Source organism: Diuraphis noxia, unplaced genomic scaffold (assembly GCF_037042655.1).
Source record: "Diuraphis noxia isolate RWA-SAM2 unplaced genomic scaffold, SU_Dnox_SAM2 contig0004, whole genome shotgun sequence".
NCBI classification, from domain to species: domain Eukaryota; kingdom Metazoa; phylum Arthropoda; class Insecta; order Hemiptera; family Aphididae; genus Diuraphis; species Diuraphis noxia.
Genome location: NW_028301714.1, coordinates 21,004,587 through 21,030,612, shown reverse-complemented (window position 1 = coordinate 21,030,612; position 26,026 = coordinate 21,004,587). Strand labels below are relative to the sequence as shown.

The window sequence follows — 26,026 nt, the reverse complement described above, 5'->3', positions numbered from 1 at the left end:
CCCAGTCTTTTTTTCACTAAATTATCTCATAATAAGAATGATAATAATATAATTTAAAATTACTTTAAGTAATCAATTTTCAGAACATAAGATTGCAAACAAAAATTAAAATTATGTAGAACTTGAATGCTTATTTAATGTCAATCCTCACGTTATATTATAAATAATTATCTTGTATTTGATGCTTAATTAAAAATTTAAAAAAAATTAGTAATAACGTTGTGTTGAGAAATGTTTGCAAGAAGATGATCATCGCACCTTACATGTATAAAAAAAAACTTAGTATCGAAAAATACACGCCTATTTATGCTAAACATAGACACGGAATAGATATACATTAAGTGTAGCAAAATGAATATCGGAATATCAAAAATATTATAATCAATACAACCAAGATTGAAAATTCACTATATAAATTATATAAATACAAAATAAAATAGATAGTAAGTTATTAATATTATAGTAGCCATAATTTCATCAACAGGAAAGTACAATAGGATTACTGAGCTAACTTAATAGAATTTAAATATTGTGAATTAAAAGTTTATTCATAACATTAATCGAAATATAATCTTAAAATGAAGAAACATTGTAGTAACACAGTACCTTTTTTAATTTAACTCGTCTAATTACTTTTACACTCTTAACATTTTTAATTACAAAAATGTACAATAGGTAGCATGTGGGTTACTGTAATGGATGGTATTAAATTTGAATTCAATGATATAATATCATTGTATACGAAAAATGATTCTGAGTGGAGACAGTTTATTAGTCTAAAATATGTTATACAGTGAAACCTCTATTAATGGACACCTCTCAATAGTGGACCCTTCCCAATAGTGGGCACTTCTAAATTCCCCGGAAAAAATGTATGCGCATAATAGGAGTTATAACCTCTTAGTAGTGGACACTCCTAATAGTGGACATGGACACAATAAACTGGTACCAATTTAAAAATTACCTCTCATAAATGGACACAATACATGTACATTTCGAAAACGTTTAATAAAAATACTATATTTATCTGTTATATATTCGTTCATATTTTATTTTATCTTAATGGTTTTCCTATTCGAAAAATTACTAATGGTTCGGTTATGTGTTCGGTCGTTAGTTGTGTGAACACGTACCTGCGTTAAAATGAATAATATTAAAAGAAAAAGATGGAACTTAGAAGAAAAATTAAATATTATTAAAACCAAGGAAACAGAAAATCTAAGTGTTCGTGTTTTAGCAGAACGATTTTGCATAAGCAAGTCACAGGTAAATTTAAATATTTAATTTAAACACATACATATTTTGTTTTAATTTATCTAAAAATCATTTAATGAAAAATACAGGTGAATAACATTTTACAAGATGCGTGTAATTTGAAAAAATATTACGCTGAGAACGGCAATGAAGATATGTATGAGGAGAAAATTTTCGAAGACATCGGATGGAGCACTTGTAGATAAAGTTACATTTGAATGGTTGAATGGTTCTGTATTTGATATTATTATTATTTGGTTGAGTAGCTTATAGTTTTAATAATATGAGGAATTTATTTTATTATTATATAATTATATTAATTTTTTAGAAGAATTTCGTTTAATAGAAAAAAAGGTTAGGTTGGGTTATATCTCAGGATAGTTGAGTTTATCAGAACAAGACAACTGTATGTGGCATCTTCAAAAAGGGTCTTGATTTTAGACCCTCTTCATAGAATGCCGAAGACAGATATTTTTGCCTCTTTCCTGTAATCGCTGTTATATCCCTTCTTATACGACGAGTCAAAAATATTTGAAATACTTAAGTTTCAATAAACCAACTAACATATTATTATACAGTGCAGTGATCACGATTTAAAGTAACACTAAATATGTCAGGTGGATGGCCTTGTATTGCGATTGAGTTTTTGGGAGGTGATAGGAAGTACCTACTTAAAAACATATTTTCAGATAAATTTCAAATTTTTAACACTTGGTGTGCGCATGCACAATACAATTACATTTTTTTAAATGGAAACACTATTTTTTTTCTACATATTCAGATAGATTATTATTTTTTAAACATTTTTTTTGTTTCAAAAGTTTTTTCTATCTACAAAACTGACCAAGTTAGAGTAAGTCAAAATTTGGATTTATGCATAATACGTGTTAGTGCCATTTTCATTTATAACCACTGGAATATATTCCATTATACATTATATTATATACATAAATCCAAATTTTGACTTACTCTAACTTGGTCAGTTTTGTAGATAGAAAAAAACTTTTGAAACAAAAAAATATTTAAAAATTTTCATCTATCTGAATATGTAGAAAGAAAAAAATAGTTTATCCATTTAAAAAAATGTAAGTTGTATTGTGTATGTGCACACCAATGGTGTTAAAAATTTTAAATTTATCTGAAAATATGTATTCAACTACTCCCTATCACCTCCCGAAACCCCAATCGCTAACATTTAGTTTTCATTAAACAATACGCCCCATACGGTATAATATGATAATGACATATCGTGTGTAAAGAAAATCTTTATATAGTTTATTATCTATATAACTGACTCCATGGTAATAAGTTAATAGTTTGATTGATTTATAAAAATTATCTGAAGAAAATGCATGTATCAATACATGTAAGTTGCTATTGCACTAGTTTGTACGAACAAAAAAATTCGTTTCAGATTTCGACAAACTTAAATCATTGGCCAAGTATTGATGGAATAGACACCTGTGTTTGTATATATCATAAAATCAAGTCACTACGTAGAGCAGATTGGGTTTGGTAACATTTGTTGGTGCCTATTCAATAATAAAATATTGTAGAGCACTCAAAAAGATGGCAGTAAAATTCTACTCTTACTTCCTTCATTACCCACACGCGGTGGAATCGCGTTTAATATTAATGCACATGTGGCGTGCGATTAAACGGACGTATCACGCAATAACTGCCGTCGATAAATGCAAAAAAAAGTCCTCGGTCGTATGGTGATATTGTACAAGATTGGTTCCAATTGCGTATTCGCGATTTATTATGTGCATATAAAGTACAGAATATAAAATCATAAGTGTACATATCGTTGACGAAAACTCGTACAATGACCGCAATCGATCGCGGAATTGACCTAATCACATCTGTTGTGACATACGCACCACCGCTCGTTTCTTTAGCGTCTGATAATAGTAGTACGTTTGGTATTATATATTTTCGATTTTTTTGACGCCTTCTGATAAAGTTTGTGAAATGGCCCATCGACATCGGTCATGCACAGCGCTAAATATTAACAATCATATTTTGAGAATGACATAGAGAGAGAGAGAGAAAGAAAAGGAATAGCTTGTCATCCGATGCGGAGCCTTAATATAAAATCAACCATTCTATTCACACCGAGTGTTTAATTTAACGTATCCATTGACACGATAAATGACGAAGTGGCAATATATATATTTATATACGTGTAATATATCGTCATACAGGTGCGCACAAATACAATCACGCATTACATGTTTATGTGTATGCAATGTGCATGCAAGTATATATAGTGCCACACTGCCCCCTCCCTCTAACACACGTACACAGTTTAAATACGCGTTTGATCTGCATGAATACGATTAGTTTAGCGTCGCTTAAATGTCCATAGTATATATAAAGATCACACGGTGTCATTGGGAGCGCAAACTGCAAAGTCACGTTTGTAGCGTCGCCATCAGGAGACGTACAATAAAAGTTAGTCTCGAGAATCCCCCCCGAGGACGCCGCGCCGGTGCTTCTTCCACGAATTGTGACCAGGCAACTGTGAAATAATTTAATTACGACCCCGAGACGTGCCAGTGTATATGTAATGTCCGTGTGTGCGTGTGTGCGTGCCTGTTAGTTGCATCAGAGACGAAGAGGCAATCAGACGTTAGCGAAAGACGCACGATGACTATGGCGAATAAGAAACGAAAAAAACTACTTTCTATGTTTTCGCGACAAAAATATACCAGTTTTATTTTTTTTTATTTTTTTTTTTATGGGCTAAAGAAATTATGCAAATCATTCAAGTGTAATGTTAATCAAACATTTGCTTCAAACTTATCCACTGTTTCGATGATTATTGAAATGGAAAACCTAAAACTTAATTTCGTTTCCCGCGACTTTTCACATAAGCAAATATGTAGTTAAAAGAGACATGCCATCACCTTAGCAGGGCACACTGCACATACTATAGCTATAGCCTTACGGAAGTACTGATTTTTTTGTTCGATGTGTTATTATTACAACGAAATTCAACTTCGAGTGGTTGTCTTTCGACATCATAAAACAAACTCATTTGAGTGTACTGAATAAAATGAACTGATTTCTGGCATAAACTTATAAAACATCAAATAAAATACTCTCATTGCACATGAGTAATCTAAAACATCACGATAATGGTTTTTTCTTTTTGTATTTTAAACATTTTCAATTACTAACCTGGAAAACATTAAACAACAGTATTGATTTACAAAAAACAAAATGTTTTATTTATCACACAGTAAAACATTTTAACCCGTCGTACGGCGCACGGATTTAGATGTCTCATTTACGCGCATGGGGTAAAAATTTACCCCTCAAAGATAGCTAGTTATTAATTATTATATTATGGTTAGTACATAACTATTTTCGGTAATAGTAACTTGTTGTTATGAAAACATTTTATTTTACATTTCTCAGTAGAATATAAAATATGTTGGCAGTATAAAAAGAGAGTTTAAATTATACAGAGTGATTATAAAAACATTTTTTTTTTTTTTTTTAAAAAGAATATTTCGTATAATTTGTAATAAATCAAAAAACTCAGGTAATAACAATTAATAGCTGTCGTCATAGGTAATTACATAATAATAATATTTACAATTTAGAAGGTCGCACGGGGCAAATAATTTCGAGATACGGCCGATAACGACTTTATAACGTTCTAGATAAAACATAACGTACATAAACAACATATGACCAATATAAGTCTACTTTTAGATGTAATATTTGAGGCTATTGAGATGATCAAATATCCACATACCGTATTATATATTTTATAAATATTTTTAAAATGTCTGGGGTAATTATTTACCCCGTGCGCCGTACGACGGGTTAAAATAATTTCACCGCTTAAATGTATAGTTAAAATATCTAAGAGTACTACATAATGCCATTATTTTATTAAATTGACAAAATCGCATTGTGATCACAGGAAAATTGTAGTATTATCGAAGTACACGCATATCACTAAAAACAAATTTACCACTTGTAAATTTAAATACATGGAAAACGAAGAACTTATCTATTATTATTTGTTATTCAGTATTCCTGTTAATTATAATGTTGTAATAAATTATTATTTTTGAAAATGTCCGTATTAAAAGGAATTAACCAAGTCATCCTTCAACATCCTGTCGATTCATTTCTATAGACCCTTCTGGCTTTGGGTATTTTTGGATGGCTTGGTGACTTTATATTTTGTTTTGCATAAATTCATAAAACACGAAATTTAAGTAAATATCAAAGCCATTTATAAATGAATTATTTTCGTTTAAAATATTAAATCGTTACGAATAAATTTGCACAGTCAAAGCGAAAACGAAAATCCGTGTGTGGTACACTAGTTGTATCTAGTTGTCGTACTAAAGATAAATAAACAAAATTAACAAAACGAATAAAATAATCAACAGATAAAAATAAATAAATGAAACACTTATAGAATTTCGTATTTTCCAAGTGCACATTGTAAATAATATTATTGTGTATGAATATTATCATTTATGAGTACACTTATTTAGGCGTATGTGACTCGCATTTAATGTGTATGAAAACTGCGGCATACAGTAGACACAAAACACACACACACACACACACACACACAAACCCGTAAATATATCTACTAGTCTTTGACTGTAATTCCCGTTAATAAATCTTTACGGTTTTTTATTTTTTTTTTTATTTATAAAATGTGTGTGTTATTTTATTCTTTTATCATTCGGTGCTATTCATTTTCAATTTGTTGGTCATCGGACCGATCATACTATAACATTAGTACTACTCCTCCTCGGAACCTACACCGTAATTCGTTTGCGAATCGTATTTTGACAGCGATAAAATTATCACGCTCGCTCAGCTCTTGACCCCGGTCCCTACTTATGCCGAAACGAACGGCGACAAAGGTGTTTATGAAAAATGTGATTATACGTTATAAAAACATAAAAACAAAAAAAAAAAACACATAAAAATAATGAATGAAAACGAAATAATGTAGAGAAAAAACGATTATAAACAGAAGAAAAAAAAACTTGTCACATAACTCTGCAGTCATGGGAGGTGGCGTGACGCGGTGGAGTGTAGCCTCGGACCGACATCAAACACTTGCGCATTAAAAACAAGTATTATACACATTACACACTATTTTGTTATTATTATATACTTTTATTTTTTATTTTTTTTTTGCTTTACTCTTTTACTCGCCCCCACACACTTTCCACGCCGTCGGTCCCGTGAAGGATTTATGCTCACGCGACCATTCAATTTGGTAACAGGCCTCTGCAGCGTGCCTGCCCACCCCCTTGCAACATACCATATAACTAGAGATATTTTTCACCCTCTCCGGCCGGTCGTTTCATATAAAATATTATATACATATTACATATCCACCACACCTATAACATTGCCATCCTCGTTAGATACGCGTTTACGACCGCAGTTATGAATATTATTTAACCGAATCGTTTAACACGCGCTGGACTATATTATTATAATATTACGGCCGCGGGACCTGTTGTAGGTCATCGCGACCGCCACTGCAGACGACGTTACCACATGCGAACTATAATGCCACACACGCCACTAACCATATAAAAAATAAAAGAAAAAACAGAGCTTGTGCAACGTGTACAAAAATCACGGTTTTTCTTAGAACTGATAGGGATTCATTCCCTGTTATTTGTATAGATTTTAGTTTTTAAATTATTTAAATAATACAATAATTTGTGTTTTAAAAATTAAAGAAATATCAATCCAGTATTCAATTTGTAATTGTATTCATAATATAATTGTTGTTCTTACTTAATGCATTTGTTATAATATTATACATGGGTAAAAAATGATATTGTATGCAATGAGTTACGAAAATAACTTGTGAAAATGTATATTAGAGTAATAATATAAAAAATTCAAATTCTCAATACACGCATCGCGCGTGCAAACACGTGATGGATTTCACGAACCACGGTCTATACGCCTCTTGACCTACGTCTACTCGATTATATATACGTACGTCACGTTATCATTACGTGTGAGAATTATTTAAATGCACCGTAGTCGTTGCACCCGACGAGACAGCCGTCACCGCCATAACGTATTCAACGTGTGTCTATGCACTACCCTTGCACGCGCCAGACGGACGGATGTACATACGCGATTATTGTGCGTAGATTATAATATGCGCGCACTGGGTGCGACAGTAAGTTCGTACAACACAGTTTACAGAGGGATTATCGGGGGATAAAAAAATCGGTAAAAAGTACGGCCGCTTTTCTCTCATCCTGTTAAATGCACACAGACGGGGGTGTATACATCATCGATTCATTTTACACTTATCCGGTGGCGCATAGTTCTGAGAAAAAATCTATAAAATAGGTCGTTTTCCCGTTACCTACTCGTGAACGCAAATGCTACGATAAAAAAAACTGGAGGAACAACGACGTGTTATTATTATGTTGTATCGGATTGATTGTATATATTATTCAAAATTTGATTGGAAAAAATGATTACAGTACTCGTTTAAATAATTTATTAACACGACAACCGCATAAAATGTCTATCATACGCTATATGTGTACCTTAAAATACTCACCAGAATATCACACGCACAGGGCACTAGAGTGTGTAAGAGTGAATTCGTTTTATTAATCGAAATTTTGTCTTCTGATCCACTGAGGTGCGAAATTGAGAATGAAACTAAATAATTAACTCTTGAATTCAATTATTCAACGAGATTTGTATGTCACGTAAAACAATTCGGTGACTATAATAAGTACCTATATAAATATAATACAATGCGTAGACCCATAGTTATCACTGCCTCATCACTCAGCGCCCACCGAACTAGATGTATATTATTGACGTAGTTTTTTTTTACGCAGATATCTTGCGAGGCAATCGAATTTGACGCTCCAGTAAACAAACTATTATTACTATTGCTTCTATATACTACCTATAGGTCCTATTGAACCTCCAGCCGTTTCGACTTTTTGCTTTAAAGAAGAAACACGAAATCGAAAACGCGCAACGAGTAAATTGATGTATCGGCAACGGAATTGAATTGGACGAAACGAAAATGGCGGAGGGTGTGGGGAAAAAAAACAAAATACATAGATTTTTACAAACGATTTACCTTTTGATGTCGTTTAAACCATAGTCGCGGCTGGTCGGTCGTACGTGACGGCGTTCACTTTGTTTATTATTTGAAGAAAACCTAACACAGCCAGACTTTATTATTTATACTATCGGCACACGTATTATAGAACGACATCCGAAGTGTGTTCGTGCGAAATCGGCATCGCCAAATGTTTAACTTCCAAATATTATAAGCTGTTTACTGTAAAGTTGCAATGATAAATCAATCGAGATTATCCAACGCCATTGAAAACAATTAAAATATTATGTATAATTTATATTGATTAATTTTAGATTCTGAACGAAGTGATGAATGTATTGATTTTATAATGATGTGTGTTTTTTTTTTTGTCTGTGTACAGCATAACTAGTCGAAATAATGCTTCAATTTCAAACTTTGGGGGTGGTTTCCGATGTAAAAGTGAATATCCTTGGTTCATTATAGAGGTCAAAAGTAAACATTTTCCAATAGTTTTCAAACAAATTGAGAAAAACAAAAAAAAAAATGACAGAAAACGGGAATTTTTACGCAAAACCAGTTTTCGACCAAATCTATTTTTATATAGTTGTAATTCAAAAACTAATCACTGTAAATATTTGAAATTTCACCAAATGTTTATGTTAGTGTTATCTATATACAGTATAATTTTCAAAAATGTTAGACTTTTTTGAGTTAATTATAGACCACTGAAATTTTCGATATTTATGAGAATTTTTTTTTGAAGTGTCGGTAAAAAAATGTCGGTAAAAAAATGTTGGATGACCAAAAACACTTTAAAATTTAATACAAGGTTCCTTATGAGTTGTTCTTACTATAGCTAAAAAAAAATTAAAAATCGTAAGTCACAATTTTTTTTATTAGCATTTAAAGTTCAAATATTGACTTAATACGTAAAAATTACGGCGATTTTCAAATTATCTTAGATAGAAATTCATAAAAGTTTTTCTTTTTAAATCTAAGATTTGAAAATTTGTAATAATCTTTAATATATCCTAGACAGATAAACCGTCTCCGTTCATAATCGTTTTTCGTATACAATGATACCTATCATTGCATTCGAATTTAACCTACCATAGTAATATGTCCACCCCACCCCCAATGCACAGCTTACCCGCTTTTTTAGATTAATGTGTTGAAATATAAATAATAATACAAAACTGCCATCTGTTCCTGTATCGTTTATTCACCAACTTAGCAATTAACGTTGATTATACCTATAGTTAATACTATTACATTACATTACATACTAATTTACATTTTTTTTAATCTATAGACGATGTTTTTATAACACAATGATAATGCAAATTGCAAATCGTTCAAGTAAAGATGAATGTTTAGAAGACCAAACCGCTAAGCTGCTTGCATGTCTATTATATAATATAATATATGATATTATTAGATACAATATAGGTTCAAATATTAATTATTTATAATATAATTTATTGATATGTATCATTCTTAATCAGTCGTAATTCATTGATAGCCATTGTTTGATTCTGAAAACTAGAGGGAAACACGCCAGACATTTGAAATTCACTATGACTGTGACTTTTGAGTGTGTTACTATCTGTTTCGTATGCTCAGTTATAGACGCTCCGAAACAGCTGCTCTGTCGGTAGGTCTGATTCGGCGTGAGTCATAAAATACAACGGACCGCGTGCATTAGATAATATTCAAGTGGGTTTTCCGTGACGCGTTTCTTTAGTGACGTGTGTGATATTATACATCATTCATAAAATAATATGATAAAAAATATTTTGTTAGATGTATTGATGTTTTTTTGATGTGTACACGCAAATTAAATACGTCGAGTTCATCACATCACATTAAAACACGAGAAATACTATATTTTCATAAATATTTAGGGACACTCATGTGTGAGAGTTTGAATAAAAATACGTTATAAAGAAACTGGGTTGAACTCAAAAATATGATCATGAACTTTATAATAGTATGTCGAACTTTTTAATCAAATTATGAGACGATTCCTTCAATGTGATGTGATAAACTTGAACCGAACGATTTGTTTAACATAAAACCGAACCCGTACTACAGCATTTATTCAATATAGAACTGAATTTTGAATCAATTTACGAATAAAAATATTCAGTTTAATGTTAAATCAAAAAATAAAATATAGTACATAGTTCGAAACCTTTAATTCGTCTCAATTATTTTTTTTTAGTTTGAATAAATGATTGAATTTCGAACTTTTTGTTCGTTTTCAGTTTGATTAGGAGTTTATAGTTTTTATGTTTTTTTGAGTGATACGCCATGGGAAGTGTGGTTTGGTGTTTTAAAAAATGTCATATTTACCATTTTAGATTATTTGAAAAAAAAATTGATATAAAATTCCAACGACAATTTAATTTTCTTGAGATATTTATTGACATTTTTACTATTTTTTATTTTTCTTACAAATGGTGACTAAAAATTTAAATAACATTGTCTCAATGTTTGTTATAAAACAGTTTAAAGTTAAAATATGTATGTTCAAACTTCTGTATTCATTTAAACGTGAAATAATGATTTATCTTCAAATGATTTTAGTTATTTTGTTATCATTCAAAAAATTATTAATCTAAGAAACTTGAAAGATTCATCTTTACTTTATTTTGTCAATATGAACACAATTAAACTTTCAAAATATATTATTTTGGGTCATTTTAAGTTGTTTCACGAACCTATTCACAATATTCAACTAATTAGTATGCATTGACTTATGTGCGATATTTTAGTAGGAGTTATTAAAATATGAATCTAATTTAAAATAAACTTTCATGTAAATGCCACATTTTTCCTTCACTCAAAATCATTGTTAAATGATTCAACAATTTATTTTTGGAGTAAATTATAGTACATCCATTAGAATTCCTAATTTGTTAACGAGTAAAACTTATATCTAGTAAACGGAAGAGAAACTTCACTAGTATTTAAAAATGTAAGTATAGGAAAATAATGTCGTGCTTTGAGAAGTTAAAAAGAAATATACGTACTAATTAAGCATACACCCATTATCATACTTTTAGTTATTAATCAAATGTACCTAATTCGAAGTAACGCCTAGGTTTTCTAATTTTATAATGCTTTGATTGGTTTCAAAATGGTTAGAAAAAATTAATATTTTTCCTTCGTATTAGTATAGTGGTTTTGAATAAAATTAAAATTAAAATTCACACAAACCCATTTAAAGTATCTTGTATTTTTCGTGTTTGTATTTTTTAATATGAGTACATTTTAACAAAACCTTAAATTCCAATATGCTAATGAAAAAAACCAACTCTTAAAAAATGAGGTAAAGTAACTATTACTGTGATTATAGTATTGCGTGTATGAGTGAAACAATTTTGAATTCATTAGGACCGAGGTGGCACTGATGATAACAGGCGACCAACAGAAAAACATGACCTCCTATCGGTAACCGTTAGGTATTAATATGAAATATGACGTTATATATTGAAATAAATTAATGTGATATTATAATTCTTGTTTAGGTATTATGCAAAAGCAATGGTGTCACCTTAATATTACTCTTGAAATAGTATTAAAAATGTGTTTTTACGATCTTAATTTATGATTATATAAAATTATAATTTATGTTGGATCAGTTATGGTTGATTTGATGGATATTATAATGTTTAAATTAATGTATATATTAAACGTTTAACTTGCACATTATATCATATATTATATATTGATTCATATTGCTGGATTAGGTCGAATTCCACTTGGGTTAAATAAATTATTGGTCGAACTGCATTAGAGTAAAAAAAGGTAATGATTGAACTACACACGAGTTCAAAAAACTTTAACTCATTTTCATTTCAACTTAAAGGCTTAGGGCTAAAAATGATTTATATTATTAGCGCGGTACAAAACTAGTTTTTGTATAGATCAACGTGTATTATATATATATATATATATATATATATATATATATATATATATATAATACTTTTTTTTAAGGGGAACCCGTGGCAACATATGCCTTGGGTGTGGGGTGGTACGGTAGGGGTTATTTTTGTGTACTTGTTTGTAGGTTTTTAAGTGGGTAGGGTTGTAACACGTGTTTGTGTATGTGTGGGAAGGATATGTGTTGCTAAAAATCCCGGGTGGTCACCCATCCGGGAGCTAGCAACTGCGGCCGGTAGGTACGCTCAGTGCGTTTCAGCAGATTGAGCGTACGACCACGCCTCACCAAGCCACATCAAATACTTTATTTACATAAAATAATATATCATAATATGATTTAATATTAAATTCATTAGTATAAAAATAATAATAAGTACCTATGCAAATGATTGAGTTTTAAGTGAGAAGTTAGTGTTTTACAAACATAAAAGTTAATGTTATTTTTTGAAATTATTTGTTCAACAGACTTTTTTGTACCCGAATGCTGTTTGACAATTCCTTTTTTTTATTTAAGTGCAATTTAGCCATATTTTTATATAGGTAAAGATGCAATCCGACCATCCCGATATAACATGTAAAAATACCTAATATTATGCAATATATAATATGATTGCTACATCTAATACCTTCATTTGTATCACTATATTCCAGTTACTTTTGGAAATATGCGATTTCTACTATTTCTAGTGTCCTCTTGAAAAGGTGAATAGTGAATACTACTTATCTTACTATTTCTTGTCAGTTGTGACCCAATTTTGAATTAATTATTTCAACAGAATTAATTTTTTATTTTTTAATGTTCCTGATTTCTCGATTTCAAATATTTGTATGAACATTTATTATAGGATAGTCAAATAAAAATGTTATTATACTACAACTGCGCCATTAGTGGTTAAGTAATGATTTTAAAATGTAATATACTAAACCCACATTTGTATTTTAGTAGTATTTTCACTAAATTTATTTTCAAATAATCTAAATCCAAAGAAATTGGCTAAGTTGGTAACCACTGTACTGTATAGTGTTATGTTTAAAGTATACCTATAAAGTTACATACATTCATCTAAATGTTATTCTAAACGTGTTATATTATTAAATAACCATATTAGTTTAACCCAAAATATTTAATATTACTACAAAATGTTAGTGTTAAAAAGTTGAGTATAGAATTGTATAATATATTGTTATATTTTATTACGATAGCCAAATTTAAAGTTTTTACAACTGTATTATCAGAATTATTTCAAGAAACCATGTATGAAGAATAATGTACCTACTACGACTATAGCTGATGGTTTGAAAAAAAAAGTTATCGTGTTGAATTTCAAATAAATTAATTAATCATCGGACGAAAAGTGTGTGACTCGGATTCGTATTTAGATGTTTTTGGGTGGATTATATTTTGATTTCGTCTGACGCAAACATTCGGTTATATCCAGATGTTTTAGCTACGTGTTTTAAATCAATTTAAAGCTGTGCCAGGGCGTCACAGACACCACCGTAGTATACCTTATACGAATAACAATATACTATATGTATTGTGGTTTTTGGTCGGTTCCACGAATAATCTAAACAATATAGCGGCTGGCGCCTAGTGGCCATCTCGTAGTACCGCCAAACGAAACCTACAGTTTATGCCGGTTTCTGACCCGAAAACCCTTGCACGAGGATTGTGTGGGCGTCTAAGGACGGTGGGCAAGGAAGTTGAGTCACTGTAGTTATCCTTGGATTTGGGAAATGTTTGCTGGCATTGGCAGTTCAGCGTCCGTGTTGTCCACACAGTACAAATACTGTAATTTAAATAATATATTATACGCATGCATAATATATTAATATATGTTATAAATATTAGTTTTTGGCTTCGAGTTGGCCGTAATCGGTTCAACGAGAATTGTGTTCTGGGATTATTGTAATATATTATAATCGTATAAAATAATAATAATATTAAGTACGTAAGACCCGTCTAGCGTCCACGGAACTGTTAGGAAGCGCGTCTCTTCAATCACTGACCTCTGCAAAATACCCTCAACAGCGCCCCTTGCCTCTTCTGGGGTCGTAAATAAACACTATCCGAGGAAACGGTTTGTGGTGCTCGCATCGGACAAATCGGTAAATTCAATTTACTTTTCAATCAAACAGTCACCCATTATAATGCGCGTAGACCACGTGAAATCAGAACGCAATAAAAAGCCTGTTATACTATTATTAGGTACTGCGATTATATTATTATTGCGTGATTTGTGCCTGTTGTAATCACGTCTTTATTATTCGAATTGCTGGTAATATAGTTTTTAATTTCATAATTGTACGTGGCTGTATTAGGGAGACCGGATCTGGGCGGAAATATTACAGCACAATTAATAATATTTAGAGATAATATGTACTCCTCGCCCCACCACCATCGATCGGGAGACACAATTGTTTATATTATTACATCGACGAAGTTCTTATTGCGTATACCGCGGCTATGGTGACTTTTAACGTTTTTACAGATTACTGTGAAATCAGATTATTACGGTGACCGCGATTTATCTACCATACATAAGCATTATACCGTTCGCTGTTATACGTTTATGTGTACATCACACACACTTCACAAACTAACGATGTATACGCTTACAAGTCCAAAATTGACACAAGACGCGACGTTGAGTTTTAGGAAAATTACATGGTAGTAAGTGATGGAGCAAGAGGAACAGGAACAGGAAGAAGGGAAAGAAGAGAATGTGGGAGAGAATTTGAACGTGCTAGCAATAAATATCGATTTGTCCACAATGCGCCCGTACCTCTTGTATATATTTGTAGATACTATTTTATAGATAACTATTTTCGGATGTTTGATTGATGGTTAAGAAAAAAAAAAATTTTAATTTTATTGTAAATAATTTAAACGTTATTTGAAAAATGAAATGAGTAAGTATGGAACTTTACACAAAGAACATTTTGTAATGCGTATTATGATGCAAAATGAGACATCACTGTCCGACGTCAATTTACGAGCTTTTCAATTTTTTTTTTTAGAAAATGTAATATTCATTAATTCCAATCAATCGTTTCATTTACACGTTTGTGGCATTATTGTAATAACAACAATACGGTATTATCCTAAATAACAGTAGCTTATAAGAAATTAATACAATAAAAAAAAACCCCCACATTTAATGTTACACTAAATGTCGGGTTAAAATTATTAACAATCTGAGTATAATAAATAATAATAACCTCTTAACTGACGGAAACGATCATGTTTAATAATGTAATAACGTTTAAGAATAATTGGCGTTCGAGCGACATAATCTCATCGTTACTTTACTATATATTCTTCACTTCCTTTTCCATATAATATAATGATAATATAGCAATTAAAATCCTTTTGAAGAAATTAATTTAAGTATAAATAAATCGCGTTGCAAGAGATTAATGTTATAGCAGTTTTCCGTTCGATGTCGAGAGTCCGATACACATACAGAACAGTATAAACGTGTACTATATATAAAGTATTATTATTAATATTTTTTTTTTGTTTTTGTGTCGAGTGTTTGAAAATGATCGTCTATATATATCGAGAAGCCTCGCGAGCAGCGGAATAACACCGGTATTATTTATTGGGAGTAACGAAAATCCATTATACAAAAAAAAAAAAAAAAATGATAATAATATACATATTAAATTCTTTGTTCAATGTACAGAGTGATTTACATATTATATATTTATAATATATTCATTGAAATTGAAAAGACTTAATACGAAACGCATGGCCACCCCACTCTGGTGCAAATTCATTCGTTAACTGATGATTATTATTGAAATTAATCGGTAGTTTTTCAATTTAAATGTTATATGGTATTTTTATTCGACGTGCATAATATGGAAATATTATTAAATTGTTATTGTTCGTGAAACAGATGATTGGTGTTCTACTTTTCACATTTATGCATATTGTTTATCCGGTGTTAAACGTAACAATATATATTAATACATATTATATTATTATCCGGGAAAAGTCGTCGGAATAATCGTCGTTCGATGTATATCGCAGTATGTCGGAGTATTGATTATTTATTTCCTCAGTAGCAAAATGGTGACCGATATTAATATTATGTGCGAAAAATTATACGGCGTATATAATTATTAAAACATCTACCGAAATATCGTCCATCGTCTATCAAAATTTGTGTAACAAATACGTTGCAGTTTAAAAAAGCCGGTATCTATGATAATACAGACGATTTCGGAACACAATAACTTATGATCACTTCACGTATAAAGAATAAAAAGCGTATTATGTATTTTTTTTTTAATGAAAGAATTTTTATGAAATCCTTGTATGTTAAAATGTTTCGTATTTTTTATATTTCCGTTAATCTGCGCTTCCGTTTACATTACCGCACACGAAGGTCATCATGACTTGAAAAGCCTCGTTTTAATAAAAATGAATATATATAACAATACAAAATAATAAACCTCGAAATCTTCGAGCATGTCAAATCGTATTAACGATCTGAGTGGATATTATTAAATTCGTATATTTTCAAATTGTCGCGTATTTTAACGTACCTGCACAGGGTGAACCCTTCATAAGTGGCCATATAAACGAGTCTCATAGGGAAAAAAATATCCTTCTTATTATTAAACCCGTGCACATGCTGCGTGCAGTGATTGTAAATTAAGCGAAATATATGTTTTATAGTTTGGGTATACTGGTTAGGTTAGCTACGTTAGGTATAGCTAGTGGCCAGTGGGTACCTGGAGATGGGTGGCAGCGACACATAATAAGATCAACTCGGACTTACATGGCCAACTGAACCACTCTCGCACCGATGATGTAGCGATGTAAACACATTTACGTGTGCTGTTTACTATTATTATACTCGTCAGATAAATTATAAATTTTTCCGTCGACGACGTGCGTTGGAAAAACACAAACCACTGTGCGTTCTTATTAAACTTCTCAATGTATAATATTCCTAGCTCGTAAATCCTTTTCCGCGTGAATAATTTTGAAAAACATATATATATATATATATATATATATAATATACTATGTAATATTATACCACAAATACTATATATTATGTATATTATATACCAGCTATCGCTATATATATATTATATACACGACTAGATATTGTATTATAAACAGTCCCGATTTCATATTATTATTTTTTTATATTAATTATTTATTACGAAACGCGTGATAGTCCAAAATGTTGTTGTGCCTCTAAAAAACTTAGAACGGTTATAATTTGTAGTCCGATGTTGTACGTGTTGTAGAGTAGTGATTTTCAACTGGTATGTGGTGTGCTTCGAAATTTGGAATTTTTTTTTTTTTTTAATCTGGAAGTTGTTGTCAAATCGTGCGTTTTAAGCTTTGAATTATTATCATCATGGATCATGTTGATTCCGAGAAATACAATTATTCATAATGAGACTGGAAATCAAATCATTCACTTTATTATAAAGTTCCAAACGCGCGTAAGTTCACCAGTCGATGACGAACCATAATATTTATAATATTAAAATAAAGCGGGTAAGTCGTAGATATCGATCTGCTGTACAGTAGGTTATAAGTGGGTTACTGTAATGGATGAAATTAAATTTGAATTCAGTGATATTATATCATTGTATACGAAAAACGATTCTGAGCGGAAACGGGTTTACGATATATGTAGTACAAAATACTAACTTTTAAATTTAGGCGGGAAGGTTGCGTCATGGTTATGCTTGCTTTAACTATTCAATATTTGTATATCAACCATTTTATATGGTTATAAATGATTTACTATTTTAAAAAGTTAAAATAACTATGAAGACGGTTGGTTTGACTATACATTTTCAACTAATTCATTTTAGTACTCTTAACTTAACACATTGTTTGACATAACTAAAATATTTGTTACACCAACTAGAAACTATCCAACTATTTACTATCACCAAATTTTTTTTTCCCGTGTGTATTATAGATTATTAAAAATTTTTAAATCTTAGATTTGAAAAGAAAAATGTTTATGAATTTTCTAGCTTAAAATAAATTGCGAATTTTTGTGATTATTACGTATGTTGTCAAAATTAAAATTTGAATGCTTGTAAAAAAAAAAAATTGTGACTATGAATTTCTTTTATTTTTCAACTGCTATTGTAACAATATGTTTAAAACCTTGTATTAAATTTTCAAGATCTTCTATCCAAAAAATAAATTTGTATCGATATTAATTTAAAAAAAAACTAATGATCGAAAATTGCATATGCCTATGAATAGTTCAACTTAAGTCGAACATTTTTGATAATTGCATGGTGGATAGAATATTTTATTTAAATAAACATTTGATGACAATTTCATGTATCTATGGTCATTTGTTTTGAAGTTACATCTAAAACCAAAATTGATTTTGTCGAAAATTGATTGTACGTAAAATATCAAGTTTTTCCCTTAATTTTTAATTTATTTATCCCAATTATTTAGAATAATATTAAGATTTTTACTCTTTACCCCCCCCCCCCCCCCCAAGTACTAACTAGATTCACTTTCTGATCGAATGAGGTATACTGAAGCTAAAAATCGAAGTACTTTTACTGCCCCAAAACGTGATGACAGACAAAAAAAAAACACACATCGTGGTAAAATCAATACATTCATCGGAGCGATGTTAAAGCTGACTAAAGCGGAGCGCTCAGAATCTAAAATGAAGGCTGAACCGTTTAATGAAACTTCCAATAATATTATATTATATAATTGACCATGACCAACCTAAACTTTGTAATATCGTCGAGTCCTTAGAATGTTGATAAAATTTCTTTGAAAGCTAAAATATACTGTATTTAGGAAGAAATTGAAAACCACTGGTGTGGAGTAATATGTCACATTTTAAATAGTTGGCATCTCGAATGATGTATGCGTGTTCTTTACGCAAAAGTATATTCTCGTTTTTATTTACGTTAAAACACAAAGAACAAACATAAAAAAAACTCGAGAACAAGTAATTTCCCCGGAGGTGAATAATTGAACGTTCGGCGTCGTGTGCATACAATAATATAATATTATGTGCAATATTTGCGACCTGTTCGATTCTCGTTTGGACCTTTTGCAGATGCCATGGCGTTGCTACACGGACGATAATACTTAATATGTTATGCGATCGTTTTTTTATTGTCGTCGTCAACTTATATAATAAATATTCGACATTGTACAATAATAATACTAATAATGCCGTATGATCATCAAACAGGTGTAGCTGCCGTCGAAAATCGAACTAATTTGTTGCAATACTAATACTAAGGCGCAACGCCATTTTAGTTGCATATGTGTTTGATTGAAATAAAAATCCTTTGACTAACACAGTGTCTGATAACGTAGATATTAAGTTTAACCATCGTACCACCGATTGTAATTATATCATGTGATTTTTGACGGTGTTGAATTATAATTAATATTTATATATATGAGTAAGACAAACACTACTTATAAAGGTGTGTATAAATTTACACGCAAATAGTTTAATTATAGGAATGACAATAAACGGAAAAATATTTGGCGCCGAGCACATTGTGCGCGTTATAATAATATAATACCATAATGTCGATCGTGGTTGATAACCGATTGTGTGGTGATGGAAAGGAGAGATATTATAAATTACCGTGTCGTCGTTCGTTCGTGTTTTCGCTTGGGCACGGTGGGGTGGGGGTTTAAACGCTTTACTGGAACAATAAAACAGAGTATAAACAAGAGTGTTTTTTTTTCGTATATTTTATTTTCTCGTCGCTCACTGCAGTGTCAAAGGATAGGGGTTAGTGAAATTAACATTTTAATATGCGTTAAATTAATGAGTGCTGCATGGGAAGGATTTTGGGGTGGGCGGGAAGTGTAATCGCCCGTTCTCTCGGGACAACGATACCATCCACTCATTCCTTGCTCGCAAATGGTAATCGACCGTACTGCCATACTGTAAGAGTTCTTCTGTGAATAGACGACTTCCTTTTTTTGAGGAGGCTCCTCAAAATTCAGCTCTTATATCATTATGATCGTATAATGTATATATCAGTATATTATATATTAATTATTAATTACACATACACATGTGTGTATATTTCGTGTTGATGCAATATGGTTTATTACAGGGGTGGCCACTATAACCTTAACTTTGGGAGCCGCAAATTTATAAAGTTAATTATAGGTGAGCCATACATTGTAAAGCAATGTTTAAAAAATAAAGATACATTTTTCATTTCAAAACAAATTAAGGAACATTTATTTACTTTTAATTTTAGTCTAAGTTTGGTTCAAGAGCCTCACGAAATTGATTTAAAAGCTGGATGTGGCTCGCGAGCCTCGTTGTGGCCACCCCTGGTATATTATATCATTAGAGCGTGCTGCTGTGCTGTAATTTCCGACTACCTATCAAACTGTACTAATTCCAGTAATACTAGCTGGTACATAAAATAACACCATTTGACTATTTAGTTAATTCAAACAAGCATTAGAAATTATGGAAATTAATTACTTTTTTTGTTTATGAGTACACTGTTTAAGTATCACCAATATCATATTATAATAGCACCGATAGGAACTTTGAGTCTCTTAGAGCCAAAAAAATTAATAAAATGGTCCTTTAATAATAATAGTCTGAAGGATTATTTTTCTTAATAATCGGATGAATAATATTAAACAAAAATAATATTATTTAATAATATTCTTGTAGCTACCTTAGTCGTCGGATTGATCAAGTAAATTTTTGACGACATTCGACGACGTTAGCCATCTACAGCGTCATCTAGATACCCTTGAGTTATATAATAATTTATAATAAATGAGGCACAAAAATAACGATAGAGCAAATCTTAATATTATATAGGTTATACGTTTACGGTGGACAGATTTGAGAGTAACATGCAAGTTATAAATAGGATGTTGTAGGTGCGAGCCTGAGGCTCGAACGAGATCCGTGAGAACCAACTTTAATCTGTAGTGATCAAAATTTAATTTATTTTCAAAAATTTCGTTTTGAATTGAAATCAAATTATGAAAAACAAAATTTCAAAAAATTAAAATTTTTCGGAATAATGAGTGTAGACACTTAAACGGATCACTATGTATATTGTATACACATAATGTTCAAAAAATGTAGATACGCTTTAATTACTGTTTGAATATTTTTATACCAATCTACCTAGGTAGTAGGTACCAATATAAAAATTTCAGATAACACTGTTACACATTTATTCGGTTAAATATTTAATCACCTCATTAATTATAATTTATAACGTATCGTTTATCAGTTCTAATTTGTATAATAGCCGTTTGCACATTTTTGGATACTCTGTGTTTATGTAGGTTTTTATAATACTACTGTGTAAACAGGGTGACGAAGCTTCCATAATATTCGAATAAAATATTGGTAAATTACTGTAATATACTAATAGGAGCTAATACTAAGTGCATATATTTTATTGTCAGAAACTGTAATGAAATCTCGCCATCTTAAATGTCATTAAATATTATTTCGTTATTTTTTATGAGTTGGTAAAAACAAATCTAATAATTATTATGCATCATTTATATACAGTATAATTAAAATATTACACTTTAAAAAGAACAATGTAAGGGAAATAAATGTGTTACAATTACTGCAAATAATATACTATATACTTATATTAGGGGTTGTTGTGAATTATTATATAACTATACAATATACATATTACATGTACGAATTACAAAAGTAAACGCCATACGTTCATGAAAAATAATTAATATTTCGTATTGTTGAGAAAACAAAAGTTTAATAAAACGAAAATGTAATTATATGCGAGAATAGTCTGCAAACGAATTACAATTTTAAATACCCACTAGAATAAAAGCGTATACTTAACTAAAACCAGAATTCGTGTAATTTACTTAAGATAAAATATTTGGTTTCCGAAAAGTTTGGAATTTGTGTTTACCTACCACGTGTCGTACACATATTTTATAAGATGCGACCAGGACCAACCTTCAATATGCTTTAATACAGGGATCTCCAACCTTTTTTTATTGCGGCCCAAATTTAATATACGCTTTGGCATCGCGGGTTAACATTTTTAGAGGAATAGATAGGTTATGAAAATGAGAAATAAATAAGAATAGATGAGATTTATTTAAAAAAATGTATGTTTATTTATATAATTTTTTTATTTTATTATTCAAAATCGGTTTTGTTTATGATACGAGTAAGTTACTTAGTGAGACGTTTGGAACTGCTTGTTTTTAAAATGTTTTGATAGTTTGCATCAAACTTCGTGGTTCCAATTAACAGCGTATAGCTTGTAAATGTTTGTCACTTAAGTTAGTTCTGTACTTAGATTTGACGTATTCCATTTTTGAAAACGTCTGCTCACATGAGTATGTTGAGCTAAATATTGACAACTTTTCATGCGCATGTTTTTTGATATTTGGAAATGATTCCTCAGGCAACATGGCGTAAAATTATTGGAGACTGGATTCCTTAAAATTGTCTTTGAAATTATTGTTTGATATGAATTCTATAACTTCAAGCTGGAGCTCTGTCGGTAAAGTTTCTATTTTTATGGCAAAAGGATTTTCAAAAATTTGAATACGGTCTTCTGCACTTTCAAAATCTCTAAACCACGTTTGGAACTGCTCATTCAAGTAGGTGAGAACTCCAACAGCGAAATCGGTAGGGAATTCTTCATCATTTTCAAGTTTCAATTTGTTGCATGTTGCACTGTTGAGCTAGTAAATTCTGTTTTAATATTTCAAACTTGTTTTGACGTATAAATAAGTGTGATTTTGTTTATAGTCACCAATATTTCGAGAGTGTAAGTGGCTTGCTTTTTTTGCGATATATTAAAGGTCTCATGTAATTACGTAGACGATTTTTTTTAGATTCAGTAATTCAGTAATCAGTGATTAATTTTTTTTAATTGTATTGTAATAATCAGCTGTCGTAAGCGAAAAAAAATTGCTCAGTTCAAATAAGGCACTGCTATGCAACTTTTGATCCTACGACCTAGTATCGTCTTCTACTCTTCAATTCACTATAATATTTGATCTGTTTATGGATCTTCAAAAACACCCATTAAAATTATATAAATTTACTTCAGCAATATATGTATAGTTATTAGTTATAGTATAATAAATAATAATAGTGAATATACAATAGGTAGGTATTATTATTATGTAGTGTTGTTCGGTTAGGTTGAGAATTCTAATTCTAATATATATCTATATATATATTAAATTTATGTTGTAACGTCTTGTATGTACTTATGATGAGAACTCTTCTAGTTTTTTTTAAATTGACACACTCAAAATTGCCAATGAGATGGGACAATGCGGTAAATATCAAGGGGTATACTGAAATTATTGTGGTTTGTGGACAAATTGACATTTTTTTTCTTAAGTGTACATTGTACATACTATTTTATTGTAAAGTTTATTTTTTTATTTTTTTCATTTCGGTATCGTTCAATACGTTTTAACTGTTATAGAATATCGTACATTTATTGTAGTTTATCGAATGGGAGATTTGTGAAAAGTGTGTTTGGCTCACAGAGAATTTCGCTCACGGAAACAACATGATACGATAAAATAATTTTATAGTACATATGGAAGGTATGAAACGTCTACTGACTGCGTATAATTTATAATTTATATTTTTTGAAGTTTAAAATTAAAAAACTCAAAACTAAAATGTATCGGTAAAACGTCCACAGTATGTTAATTCATTAAATAAAAAAAAATAACTCAAACGGAAATTTTATATTTAAAATTAGTAATAAATAATAATAGTAAGAATAATAATAATAACAAAAAAATAACAACAATAATTGGTTAAGTAGGTACCTAATAAAAATATAAATGAAATGAATCCCCGCCTAGTTGAATAATCATTAAAAAAGTGAATAATAGAAATTGGTGACCTTTGTGGATTGATTTTTTTTTCGTTTTAACTTTTTGATACTGTTGATTATTCTTCATACATAATAATACCGAAACTGTTTACTGTGTAGGTTTAGAAATACAAAATGAAATATTATATTATGAAAAAATATTTAAACGAATTGAATTTCGTTTAAAATAACGGTTTTATTATATTTATATTGAAGAATGTGTTTCTGTATACAATTTTTAAATTGAAATTATATAGTACCAATTTATACTTGTTAAATGCACATTTGATTTTAAACTCATGTTAAATTGATGTTTCATATGAAAATATAACTTTAACTTTACAATAACAAATCGAAAATATTGTATGCTGTAACATACTCAACTGGGTGAGAGGATGAAATGTTTTTATATTTTAGCTATTAAAAGGTCATGGGGGGGATTTGAAACACAAATCCTCCTCCCCTTTCGTAATTACACCACTTACTACCTGTAATGATTATTTTTCTTTATATGAATACAATTTGTTGTACCTATACGTTGTATTTGTAAGATACTCGCATGTATTATAAAAATTTCAAATTGGTATAGTATATGCGCATATATAGTATATACATATATTTAAGCTTTTTGAAATTGCTATAAATATTTAATATATATATATATACATTATAAAAATTGTCAATTCCTACATACTATATTATAAATAAGTACCAGGTACCTATTATACTCCTCTATGCTCTAAGTAATCTGAAAAAAATTGATTCCTGTGCCACTGTTTCGACTAAAAATAAACAAACTCTAATCCACATTGTCATGAAATCATTTCATCGAAAAGAAAAATAATTATGTCATGAGAAACTCCTGCCCCACCATTTTCGACGCCTGAAAAAAAAAACTTTTTTTGGACAATCAGTTAAGTAAAAACTGTTGTAATGTAAAGTCACATAGAATACTTTTTCCTTTCGTATGTATTCTAAGAAATCATGTAGGTATATACCACCTGTTTGGTAAACACGACCTGAAGGTTTCTTCCACCTCCGTTAGTATGGTAACTTCTAAAATTGCAGCAGCCAAACAAGTAAAAACCTTTTGCATTCTCTTTGATTCCCATTGTAATCGAAAAACACTGTTTGAACTTTGGGCATAAATCCTAAATTACGTAAGTATCGTATACAATTCGAATAAATATTGGACGCGAATCGTATATATTATTATACATCAGTAGGTATATATATAAATATGTATTTAGGTTTATTTAGTTTGCTTTCACAACATTTATTGGTAGGAGCTCAAAATATGTAAATGTATTTTTGGCCTCGTGAGTGTCGTTCAGAAATTCAGATAATGTCGCCTTCACGTTGCTGAGGACAAAATATATAATGTGACAAATCACACGATAGATATGGATTTTTAGAGATTTCAGCAGAAAACTAGAATAGTGTTTGATATAATATCTCACTTATCTATTATTACGCGAGACACACGTCAAGTGCAGAGCAAATTAATTAATTATAGTTATTATATATTAACATGATATTTCAAAAGATTGTCAGCAAATAAAAGTGATATTTTAGAATGAGTGGTGGTCTAGTCACTAGCCAGTTCCATGAACTTCTTTATTTTATAGAACAACATAGAGTTCTATAAAGAGAGGATACTTTTTGGGTTCAACATGGGTTCTTATAAAAGCCAGATTTGATATAATATCGGCCATCAAACCAGTGTTATTATCAAGGTAAATAATATTCCAATTATTCTCTCTTTTTAGCGACACAATGCATTGTACGTTTATATAACTGGCACCTAATCTTTACTCACTTAATTACTCAATTCATTTTTGT

General features: G+C 30.3%; 1 protein-coding gene and 1 pseudogene across 1 annotated transcript in view; one reads left to right on the top strand and one right to left on the bottom strand.

Moving 5' to 3' along the window:
* The window catches only part of LOC107166231 (lachesin-like), a 249,005-nt gene that overhangs the window by 194,490 nt on the left and 28,489 nt on the right, over window positions 1–26,026 (bottom strand). The window lies entirely within an intron of this gene.
* Window positions 1,144–26,026, top strand: part of LOC149055839 (uncharacterized) — a 32,252-nt pseudogene continuing 7,369 nt past the window's right edge.